The sequence below is a fragment of the Haemaphysalis longicornis genome, unplaced genomic scaffold (genome assembly GCF_048455015.1).
Source record: "Haemaphysalis longicornis isolate Haplotype H1 unplaced genomic scaffold, Haemaphysalis longicornis Haplotype H1 scaffold_6, whole genome shotgun sequence".
Lineage (NCBI taxonomy): Eukaryota > Metazoa > Arthropoda > Arachnida > Ixodida > Ixodidae > Haemaphysalis > Haemaphysalis longicornis.
This window is the reverse complement of record NW_027526407.1, coordinates 110,670,303-110,682,959: the sequence shown is the minus strand read 5'-3', so window position 1 is coordinate 110,682,959 and position 12,657 is coordinate 110,670,303.

Genomic DNA, 12,657 nt, shown 5'->3' with positions numbered 1-12,657 from the left:
AGCAAACATTGCAACAAAACATAAACGGTAGCACCTTCTTTGCGTACAGGAGAAATACTAACCAGCGGCCACACACGCATTTGTGAATGCTTTTTCTGGGGCAAAGCTAGTCTTGGTTCAAAACCAGAACATATCCCAGCATTGCGGACAGTTACAAGCGTTCTCCGGAACAATCAAGGAATGTAGTGAAAGGAGAGCCCCTGAGTTACGTTTGTACTGACAATTAAACCATATGTTTGTACACGCTACCTGCACCAGTGAACAATCCTTTATTTAAACAACGTATTTTTTCAGGCGCCTCCCTAACATTTAAACTACTGTAGCCCCGGCTGTCAAATTTAGATGTTACCCCTAGTCAGTGAACAAACCTATCTTACGTCATAACAGGGCCTTTCCCAAGGTATTTAAAGGGCCATATTTATCAAAAGGGGCGCAGCATTTCCGTGCACTATTGTTTAGGTGACCTTATTTAGTCAATATTTTCAAAGCAATTTAGGTAGCTTTCAACAAGGGCATTGTGCAACACCTGAAAACGTTCGCGCCTTGCGAGGGGCACTTTACTCTTGTACCCACTGGCAGGGGCGCTCCCGAGGCGGTTTAATCGAAGCAATACCAGCAGCCAGGTTAACTGGTGACCGCTCTCTGCCAAAGACTTCTTATCTCAAAGGTTAATATTGTGAAGATATCTGATCTTCCCTTTCACTTCTGCCGAGAATTGGGTTCTTTTTTGTATTTCTCGTACACCACAATATTTTGTCTAGCGTGTTTGAGTGTAACTTATTTCTCGGAATAGGCCACTTTCTGGCGAGCGGCATAACAGTCTGCTCCGCCTGTCTGTGCCGTTCTATGTGGGTAAATCTGCTGCTCACCGCGCCGTGCATCTGCCTGACCATCCAAGGATTCTCCGTATAGCCTCCTAAAGACAGCCAGCATGCGCGCGGTCTATTTTTCCATGCACAAAGAACTTTATTCTGTTCAATGCGGTTGATTTTGCTCCGACAATCCGAAAGTCTGCAATATCAGCTTATCCACGGCCGCAGTCGGCAGTGTTGTGTACCAAAAGCACAATGGAGGACAGCACAAACAACTAATAACTAGAAAATGATTTTCAGACCGATAACTCCGCAAAATGGCTCTCTTTAGGCATATTCTGGGTTATAGACCAATGTAAGGAAGTCGAAACACCGGAAGTGGGAAGGTATAGGTGATTGAGCGGGGAAGCCTCGTAGACGACGGTACGTTTCCGGTCTATTATCACCTGTACAGGAGCAGAGCAAGGTCTAGAACCTAATATGTAGTGTCCTACAGAAAGCCCTTTGTGCAAAATGAACCCAAAACTAGTTTTCCTTCATGGATCTATTTCTTGTATTTGTGTGGCGCATTGATGTGAGTGTTGCAGATGTGAGTAGATGCAGTTGAAGATTTACCATGCAACTGAAAATTGACCGAACAGCTTGGCGTGTTTTCTATTAACATGTACTAAGCGCAGTTTCAATCTTTTAGAGTAAGTCTCCAAATTGCAGCTAAACAATGTCGACGTTTGCCAGCCTGTGTTTGTATAAATGTTGATGCTTGTACTCTTGGCTCTAACCTTGGGCCTACAATTGCCATTACTGTATCTTATAACAGAAACTTCTCTAAACCTTGTTAGCTGGCACAAAATCTTGAAGGGCACATTTTTACTCAGTCGAAATTTATGTAATTGTCTGTGACATCATCTCGCCCACGGGTAATTAAAAGAAGTACGGGAAACCCTTTGGTATCTCTGGCGTGTGCCTTTCTGTCCTGTGACCTGTGAGTACAATTATGTCAATGCAAGGTTATGACATTATACAGCATGTGCTTGGGTAGTTCATATTGAACCTATAAGAAAGAAAACTGCACGTAAAGCAGAATATTAGGACATCCAGATTTCGCAATTAAAGCATCAGCGTTCACAACATTGGCCTGTATTTTGCAGCTGATGTGGTGATGTGAATATTGTTGTTTGGATGGTTGTGCCAGTCGTTAAAAAACAGCGGCAATGTCATCGTTCTAAGTCTGGCGACAGCAGCGTAGAAATGGTAATTACTATTTGAAGTGCGGCAATCCGAAGCGCATACCATGAGCGGTGTAATACTTAAGCTATTACAGCGCGTTAAGAAAAAATATCGCACCTGCATCCTTTATGTCTAGCAAACTATGCTCCTAAACAAATCCTTATTTAATAATGTAACTGTAACGGTGGCTTGTCATCCCAGTCAGTGCGGTAGCACATAGCGTACTGAATAGAACAGAAAAGACAAACCCCTTCACTACCAGCAACCACACAGTTGTAAAAGAATCTTCCACCACAGTACGCTGGAGATACCGCAAAATAGGTATAAAAAACATTGCCCGCTCCAGCAAAAAGCACTCAACGGCACTAGATTGGACGAAAATGGTCTTCCGTCCGCAACTAACCGGAGATGGCTTGGTGTCTTTACTTTTGATGAGGCGTTATTCTTTCTTGGGAAACTAAACCCCAAGGCTTTGGTCTGTCTCACGCATATATGACTGCCTTTCCCTCTGTTCAGATACAAGACCTGAAGTTTACCTAATATTTGGAATGAATGCTTATAGGCAAAACCCTTCTAAACAACTAAATGTGTAAGCAACCTCGTTATAATCCTACAGACCAAAAGAAAATATTGGCAACATTTTCGTCAAAACATACTTATCTGCACCGGCACTGTTCATTTATTAAAGGAGACATATGCTTCATATAAACCATGCCAAAGGATGCCACAGCAAATAAAACAGTCCGCTGAATAAGTACCTTGAGCGTGAAATAAAAAAAAAAAACATCATGCGCACTCGTGCAGCCCTTGGCGGTGTTCCAATTATAATACTGAAAATTGCATTAGATGGTTATCAAAACTGAAACGCCGTGAAACTCAGTTTACTTGATGTGACCTACATCCTGTTTGTCATTGCAGGAGTGAGCGGCTACAGATAGAGCGTGAAAGGTAAATGGGTTAAAAGACAATCACTTCCAAAGAACGTACGACAGATGAACATTATATTTTGAAATTGCCAGTGGAGTCAGAAGAAACGTGGACAGTTGTTTTTATTTCCCCGAATTGACACATTTATTTGTTTTTTTTTGTAACAAATACATTATGAATGTTTTTAGCATAACAAACACAGTTGATAGCTATATTGGCGCAGTATACAACTCTGTTATCTCGTTTCATGTACCTAATCATAAAATATTAAAAAAACTCACTTAGAATAGAGTCGTTTTATTTTTCACGTATTTTATACGCGGCACCAGCTTTCGTGACAACCGTAGACGTTTCCCTATGAAAACCGCTCAGGACGGGCTACATATTTACAGTAACTCAAACAAGCTGTATTGGAGCGCTCGCGATAGTCTTATGCGTGAAGCCGCGCACAGCTGATACTACACGTCTGTAAGTATGGGTGCAGCTAGAACGGCTTTATTTTAAAATCGAAGCACTTCTATACTTTTCCTTTAAGATAGCACTGCAACACGCTGCAGCTGAAAGGTATCCGCGCGCACGACATTTATTCTTTATATTATGACAAACAAGAATCAGAAAACAATGTCCCTCGTTTCCGTATCAACGACATACGTCTGCGTTCACTTTGCGTCCAAACAAGCAAAACCCTTGGAAAGCGTTACCCCAGCCAACATTACTCCTTACGCGTCATTGATTTTATTACACAATTTTTCAGCACTTTTAGGCCTATATTTATTAGGATGCGAGTAATCCCTAAATTTATCGTCGTCGCTTTCTATTTTCTTTGTAAATCTGAAAAGAAAAAAGGTGAATCTCGAAAAAAAATTGAAAATTCGTAAAAACTGATAAGCCCCGACTGGAGTCAGTCGGGCCAGATCGTCGGACTTTAAAATAACACCTCAAAACGAATTGGCGCTTTTAGATGAGTAGAGCACGGCAGTGTAGAGATGGCATATGTCATCCTAACCTGGGCAATCAGTGAATCAATAGCAGATGTGAGAGAGGCAACGTGTAAGTAACAAAGCGAAAAACCAAAAACTAATCCACAAACTAGTCGCGAAATGAACGATCATGGAAGTGTTAAGTAGATGCGATTGAATATGCATAGCTGTCGAAACTGATTGACAGAAGCAAAACAAATGACGTTCGTGCACATAACATGGCGGTAATTGAGATACCGCTTCAAATAGGGGGAATCTTGAATGCAACTAAAAGAAAGCTAGCCATCCCGAAGGACAGCATTTACGCACTGAGACACGAGCGGGGTAACATTACGCAGAACTTGACGACATAATAAAGGTTGCGGAACAATTTCACACTGTGCCGTAAGAACAATGTTAGACCAGGAGAAACTACGGAGGGTGGAAGGCCAACTAAACGGTATGTAGAAGAGACTATCAAAAGCATGAAAAAAGGAAAAAAAACTACAGGAAGGGATGGCATAGCCATGACTTTCTAAAAAAGGTAAAATATATTGTACATGAAAACCTTCTTTAGCGCTATTTGGAATGCTTGAAGACCCACACAGCTCCCATAGGCTGGACAAAGGCCCAGGTTAATCTCATTTATAAGAATGGGGATGCCAAGCGGCTCAAGAATTAGAAACTCACCACCCTACACTCTGTTGTGTAGAAGCTGTGCACGAAGGTTATAGTTAGCTGCATAATTGACAGCCTGGATTCCAGTACCCCCCAAAAGCTGTGTTGGGAAAGGGTACTTAACCGAGGATCACATCTATGTCGTCAATCATTTGGCAAGAAAATCCGCCGGATACACTAAACCCGTTTACATGGCATTATAGACAAGGAGAAAGAGTTTGATTAGCTACTTACCGCTGCTGTGCAAGAAGCACTAAAAGACGAGGGAGTAGAGGCAACCTGCTTAAGACATCTAGAAGACATCAGAAGGAATGCATGGGAAGGATAACCCTACACAAGCAAAGCAATAAATCCCGGATTCAAAAGGAAGTAACACAGGAAGATATCTCGCCACAACTATTCATAGTACGTCTGGCGGGTTTACAGTGCTGGACTGGGAAAATACAGGAATAATGTCAAGCGGGCAATACCTGAGGAATTTGAGGTTTGTAAACGACAAAGCATGGCATTATGAGACTGAAGAAACCTACCAAAATGCTTGACGAACTTCAAAAAGTAATCAGAAGCGTGGGGCTAAATGTAATAGAAATAAATCTAAATTAATAAGGGGGAAGCCTGTCAAAGACGTCTTATCTAGCTAAGAAACGAAACGCTTGAAGAAGTGAGCAAATATAACTACCTCAGAAATATCCTTGTGGCTGACTCCAAAACAAGAGAAAAACCAGGCGAATGGGTATAGGTTGTGCAGCACTCGGCACGCACCCCTCCAATAATGAAAAGAAAGGTACCGCCATCCGCCAAAAGAAAAATAAATTACCAGTGCACACTGTCAGTTATGAGAGAGGGGGTGAAACGTTGCGCATTATAAAAAGCAACTAAGCAAACTTAGCAAACCTAGGTTGTGTGAACGGGCCACGGAGCGAGTAATCAAAGAAGCTGCACTTAGGGACAGGAGAGTAGCTTCCTGTATTGGAGAACACACTAGATTAGATGATATTATAGTTCCAAGAAAGAAAAAGGAATGTTTTTGGGCTGCGATGTAGTGAGGGAAACCGACGACTGGTGAGCAATCAGGATAACAGAGGGGATACCAACATATGGGTCTACAAGAAGGGGAAGCCTATTATTCAGATGGAGGGATGGAATAAAGAAAAAAATGGAGCAAGCTATAAGCTGGAAAGGCGCAGGAGAGGAGCTGTTGCAAGGCAATGGGAGAGGCCTTTATCCGGCAGTGGACCTGCGTAGGCTGATGATGATTACGCTTTCTTGGTTGTAAGTCAGTTTAGCTAGTCACGCCTGTGTATTTTATAGCAATAACTGAAACCGCTCACTCCAAATGAATAGGAGGACATTGCTACCCTGAAAGACCACCGCGTTTATTTACCTTATTTCGAGCCACACAATATAGGAAGTTTGCATAATCTTTCTGTGAGCGCTAATGAGTGACTGACCTTGTTATTCATAAATATTTCAAGTGTACTCTTACGCTACTCAGATGGTAATTCCAAAAAAAGCTATACTAAATTGTGGCCCTTAATGCTCCAGAAGGAACTCAGTAGCATCTCTGACAAAGGGTTTCTTAAAAATCGCTGTCAGATGTGTTCAGTGTCGTAAATGGGGTAAAATTCCGCGTGTAGTAATTGTGCACCCAATACATACTATGTGTGGGCCCCAAAAACCAGCAGTATCGGTGGTTCATGTTATCGCTTAAGGACATATTTCAAACTTATACACTTTACAATCAATTCATGTACGAGATTACCCAGAAAGCCTCGGCTGAATGCAATATTCCTTTAAGAGAAGTCAAGTCTTCACCACGTTTCTGTTTTAAGTAACAAGTATGTTTATAGCTTTATAAAAACGGGTTCTTCAAATCGCCGTCAATCGTTCGTTATCAAACAGGAGTAGATGACTGCTGTAAACCCGGTATATTTCGTTTAGAAAAAAGGAGTGCACTTACCGGGCATGAAGTTAAAAGTTCAACGGCTTTTTCTCCAAACGAACCTTTTTCATTGTTCAAAATAGGAGTCATATCTTTGGAACCAATGTTTTTCGGGAGTAAGAACAAAAGCGGCCTTGCGATTGACTACACAATATATCATCAATTTTAGAGGCTCACAATACAGCCTTTGTATTCGTCCATAGGAACGCCACCATTCTTTTGTAAGGCAACCGCCACCAGTTTTGAGCAGACTGTTTCACTCACCCTTGTTCCTGAAGCTTTGGCCAAGACTAAAAATTGGAACTGAACATTGTTGCTGCGGTTTCGCAATGGAAAAAGAGACAAACATTTGCACTGCATTGCGCAGTAAACAAGCAACTTCTACGAACAAGTTCTTTCTCTTTCGTTCTAGCTAAACTTCTCACTCTCTCACTGCTTCTGTCTATCTCTCCGCGATATGCTGCTTATATTTTTTTGCAAAGGGCAGTAATTAAAGATGTATTTATTTTCACAAACCCTTGCCCAGCATATGCTGCAAAAGCTGCAAAAATACAGGCATGAGGCAGAAGACAGAAGTTGGTCTGACACTGGCGTGTGATACTACGTTTACCTGGAAAACTGTTCGGCCACTTAAGCAGCAGCTAGGTGCAGCAATGATTTCACTTTCCAGATTTCTCTCCTTATGCAAAAGAACCATTGGTGTAAAAGAAAGAAGTGTGACAAAAATGCCAGGAGGAATGAAGGTTTAGCATTTGCAAAGAGCACCATAAAACTCGGGATATCCCAGAAGCGCGCGCCAGTAAAGTGGAAGGTCCTGGAAGGAGCGCTGCAAAGCACAATGGAAGACAAAGTTTACTTTGTAGAACGGTGTGCATTAAAGAATCAAAATAAAGCTTTAGTCACCTTGTCCTCCATGTGGAAGCCAGCCAATCCGAGGGATCGAAGGAGAAGACGGTGTTTTTCTTGCAGACATAAGAGTTTGCTTTTGCGAGTTAACGAAGTGCATGAAAATACATAAACTTGTAAGGCTCTGTTCGGGCAGGAACCGTGCAATAACGACAATTTTTCAACCAGAAGGATGTTAATCGCGTAAAGAAGCACGTAATTCACGTACAGAGGTACTGAACGCATGTATGAACCGAGTTGAATCTGCGCCGAGTACTAGTAGTCAGGGCTTTTACAGAAAGGGAAAATATTCACCTCGCGCATCGTACAACTGGTCGAATAAAGTGGTAACATTACTTGCATTCTGATGCACAAGCTACAAGATCTTTAAAAATTAGGTGCCTTCATACCTTCCAGATTTGGGTACGAATGCCTGCCGCTATTATAAAATCTGAATTGGTTCACTAGCCTGGAGCCTGTAACATCTGGCTGCATTCTTAAGTACTCCAATCCACATAAATTGTGCACCGGATTCAGTGTTGGCACGTTGCCTTGAGCAATATAAGCCCTCTTAAAGTAGCCGTGAACACAAAAAAACAAGTTTATTTTATTCGAAAGATGTTGTGTTTTATAGTTCCCCCCGTGCTTGTCCGGATACAGACAATACTTCATTCACTGAGAAATCGATCTATGTAAGTTAAAATTTTGATTTTCTCGCTAAATCTTCTGTTTTTGTGGTCTGCAATAAAATCACAGGAACCGACCGCTCTGCATCCCAGGGTGCCTCGATTCGCGCGTCCGTCGTAGATGGTGGAGACACATATATGCTAGCGCCGCCATTTTTTGTCACTCCCTCGCCGCCGAAGCAAGTCATTGTATCATAACCGCACTAAAATTATCGCCGCAATGCGGTTTACTCGCGAAGTTTGAATTATCTTATCTTTTTCGCGTTGGTTGGTCTTGTGGGTAACGAAAATAACAACGCGTTGAGCACGTTGACCCATTTGCGGCGGCACTTTTATTTTCTCACTGTCTCCTCCCTGCACAGCGGCGCTGGAATCGAGGTACCCTACTGCGCGCGTTTCTTTACCTTACTGAACCTAGATGGCGCCACCATACCTTGGCAATCCATTTTCTGCCTTTGGTTTGTTTTGACTGTATTTAAACATGACTTGTTTTTGTTCCTGGAGAAAATAGTTCCATGAAACATAGACCTCGCTCGGTAAATATTGCCACGTAAGACACCGTTGCTTGCATCAATCGGCCAGTGTGGTCTGAGACAGACCCAAAGCCCTGCAGTGTTGCACAGCTATACCAAGCGGATTTTGCGCGCAGTACCAACAGCAGTACGCATCAGTGCTTTCATGTTTGCATGTGTTTTCGTAACTTGCACTGTTTGTCCCGCCATTTCGATTGCTTTAAAATGGATATTGCTTAAGTGTAACCGCAAATATCTCGTTCTGCAAGCTTATCAGCTCTGCCTAATTTTCGTTGGTTTGGCCGGACTACGCCAATCGCAGACCAGGCTGGTATGACATCACAGGTTCTGTTGCGGGACATGAGCGAGTGGGTCGCATGGCTCTTGCTTTTTTTGATTATATAATATTTTTGAGCGACGTTTACGTTAAAACTGGTGTGAGTAAGGTTATAGCAAGGGCGTCTTTTGAATGAAACAATCTTGTGTTTTGTCTTCAATGCTCCATTAATCACCGTGGACCCATAACGCAGCTCTCCTTGTCATTGAATAACCAGTTTGGTCGCTATTTGGCCGATCGGAATGTCATTGAGGTCTATGAAAAGTCTTGAGTCTAATAAATACCTTAATCCCATCAATACGACACACAGGCTTGGAGAATTTAGGTATTGCAAGGAAACACCATCACTCTTAAGCATTCAAAGCAAGTTAACCGAATCATATACTTATGGGAACCCAATTTCAAGTCTCGTGGTTGTCAGTCGCTACTACCATGTGTACCTGTTTTCTGCTCCCGTTCTTGCCACTGGCGACGCTGCCATTGTGTTTGGCCAATGCGCTAAGCAGTGACGTGAGCATCCCGTAGTGTGCGTGCCTATGAGCGCGTGTGTGCGTGCGTGTGCGTGAGTGCGTGTGCGCGCGTGCGCAGCCGCACTACTACATTGTACTTCGTGATTCCCCGCACTTCTCATCCATCATCCATTCTTCCTTTTCAGTTTCTTTTGTTGGCCGTTTTGTACTTCCAGGACACCACCCAAGAAGGGCTAGTTCTGTAGGTGGGCGCTCCCAAAATATAAATAAATAAATAAATAAATAAATAAATAAATAAATAAATAAATAAATAAATAAATAAATAAATAAATAAAGTAACAAAATTACACCACATCCCCGAAGGAAACTATGTGGTGATGAAAAGCAGACTTGTTGGCGCCCATTCAGCTCATTGGACGGTGCAGCGTGTCTCAACTGAAGCAGCAAGTGGGGAAGCGGCGCGCGTACCTGGTTTATTATATAGAGCAGATGGAGTGGAGAGGAGGAGATGAGAGAGGAGACGCGCATGCGCGCTTATCGCGCAGCTGGCGTGTTGCCGTTATGTTGAGTGATGTGATGTTTAGTAGCGCCAGAGGGAATTCCACGTCCGGGTCCACACTGGTTGCAAAGGCACGCAACTACTCTTGTGTTACGGTGAGTAGGCGGTGGTGCTCGAGGCAAAGAAACTCGTCCATCATGTTCTTGTCGATGTTGTCTCTCTGGTAGAATCGGTACTCTCCGTCAGCGTTGGTGAGGTAAAGGTCGTCGACGTTGGTGCACCGGCTGCGAGCAACGTACACGCCCTCGTCTTCGCAGCTTTGTCTTCTTGTCCTTCTTCAGCGGTTACCCTAGGGGAAGATGACGACGGTGGTTGAACGCGAAGCTATCTCGTGATGGATTCTTTGGTTGGCCAATCTCTAGGTGCATCTTGCCAAAGTCATCATCAGAAGCGCTGCGGACAGGGCGAGAGCAACGCACACGCCCTCCTCTTCGCAGCTGTTTCTTCTTCTCCTTCGTCGTCTTCAGCGGTTCTCCTATGGGAAGATGACGACGGTGGTTGCCCGCAAAGCTATCTGGTGATGGATTCTTTCTTTGGTCAGTCCCTAGGGGCATCCTGCCACAATCATCATCCTAGGCGCTCCGAACGGAGCACGGACGCGGGACATTCTCCTGAACAAGAGACGCTAACATCCTCCTCTAAAGTTTTCAGTTCGTCGTTTCCGTTCACGTTCAGCTTCGCGTGCCTTCGTTATATCAGTAGCTTCTTGACCTAGTTTGAATTAGTCAAGGATTTAAGGCGCGTTCGTAGCACTTGCTCCTGTCTCGGCTTTGTAGCGCAGTGGGAAGAGCGCCACGTACCTCGCGTTGCGGCCAGAGAGGCATGGGGTCGAAACCGGATACCGCTAACTATTTCTTTTTTATTGTGTAGGGGGAGAGGTGCAGACAACGGACATACGCCGGACATACCCCCAAGCAAGAGATGCTTTGCATTTAAAAATAAAAATAAAAAAACTTCTTTCATAAAAGTAGCAGAGTGGGTCCCTAGAGAATGCAAGCGTGGCTGGGGGCGATAGAAAGATGGACAGATGAGATCAAGTTTACGGGGATAAATGGTCGCAGTTAGCGCAGGACCCGGGTAATTATAGAGTAATGAAAGAGGCCTTTCCGCTGCAGTAGGCGTAAATAGGCCGGTGATGGTGATGACGGTGGGTTGAGGATTCGTGTGCAAAAACCTTCTGTTTAATTAGGCCAGTTTAAGTATTATTGAAATGAATAGCATTTATGTGTAACAGGAGATATTATGCTTTGCCCATTGGTTTTCTGTTATTATTGTATATTAGCCAAATGCATTTCAGCTCTCATTCCGGGCGCCTAACAATGGTGTCATTGTCGCAAACTATTTTCATCGGTAACAATAAAGTACTCCGACGTGGACTTATCTTGAACGAGTTAGTGCTCTATGTAGTTATTTTATTTTCTTGAGTACGAAATTTTGCAATTTTCTACTTTTTTATAAGCTCCATAATCACGAACCGCATCCGAAGGACTTTCTTTGATAGGACTTTTATAGCGAAATTTTGTATTCCTTATTTATGATGTGTGTACACGCCACAACCGCACAGAAAGAGAGACAACTTTATGTTTATTATTCGGAATTGCTAGTAACTTGAAGAAAATAAAACGTTTCCTGTGATCTGATTGTCAGGTCGGTGTCTCCCGCTATGAATCCGACGGCTATCGGATAACACAATTTCCACAAGGCAGAAGCAGTTTGGATTATGAGAGTTGTGCATAGATATCCAAAATATACTGTACTTATTCGCCTAATGAACGCACTTTTTTTACTGTAAAACACAAACAAATTTCGGTGTGCGTTTATTATGCGCGGCATTTTCTGGAAACTCTTCAGGACTGACGATAGAAGGTCGCCATGAAACAATGTAATGCATTAAATAACCTACCTTCCGCCGTAAATATATGCGTACACAATTGGAAAACACAGGGTTTTCACGAAGCTACACCCATCTTCGTTTGTCAAGTGTTCTCTTCCTCAATTCTGAATACATAAATATCTACCGGCCTCAATGTTCCCATTCTCAACAGCGTACTCCACAACCTTTAACCTTAACTAGCCATGTTACGGACATTTTGGCCAATCTCCGAGCAAAAAAAATTCCCGCGCCTTCCCGCGAGGGTAACACCAGTAAATGCAGAGCATTGGGGCCTCAGTAATGGTTGAAGGCAGTGTTGTTTCCATCGCTTCTTCCGTGATACTGGAGTAGCAGACACGAGTAAACGTGGGAGCGAGCGTCAACCAAGGAAGGAAGGAGCAACGCAGTGACTGAAGCACGAGCGACCACTAGCCGCTTTATATTTGCAGCGCGCGCAGTAGAGGGAGAGCAGTACGGGTGGGAGAGCGCGCATGCGCAAGCAGCGCGCGCCCTTTCACGCCCCACCCCGCTGCTATCACGCGCCTGTTACGCCGAGACCGCGACGGAGCGAACGGGCTGACTACGACGCATGCGCGCGCCAGCAGCTGTTCAGAGAGAGGAGGGAAGGAGGAGAGGCGCACCTGCTGCGGACGCGGAGCTGTGGACGCCGTCCGACGCAGGAAGAGGTGAGGCTAAGAAATGCTCTGCACCTAAAAGTGGAAAACAAGCAGAAAAGCAACGAAGCAACGAACTTATCACGAAAAAATACACCTGACACGCTCAGCGGGCT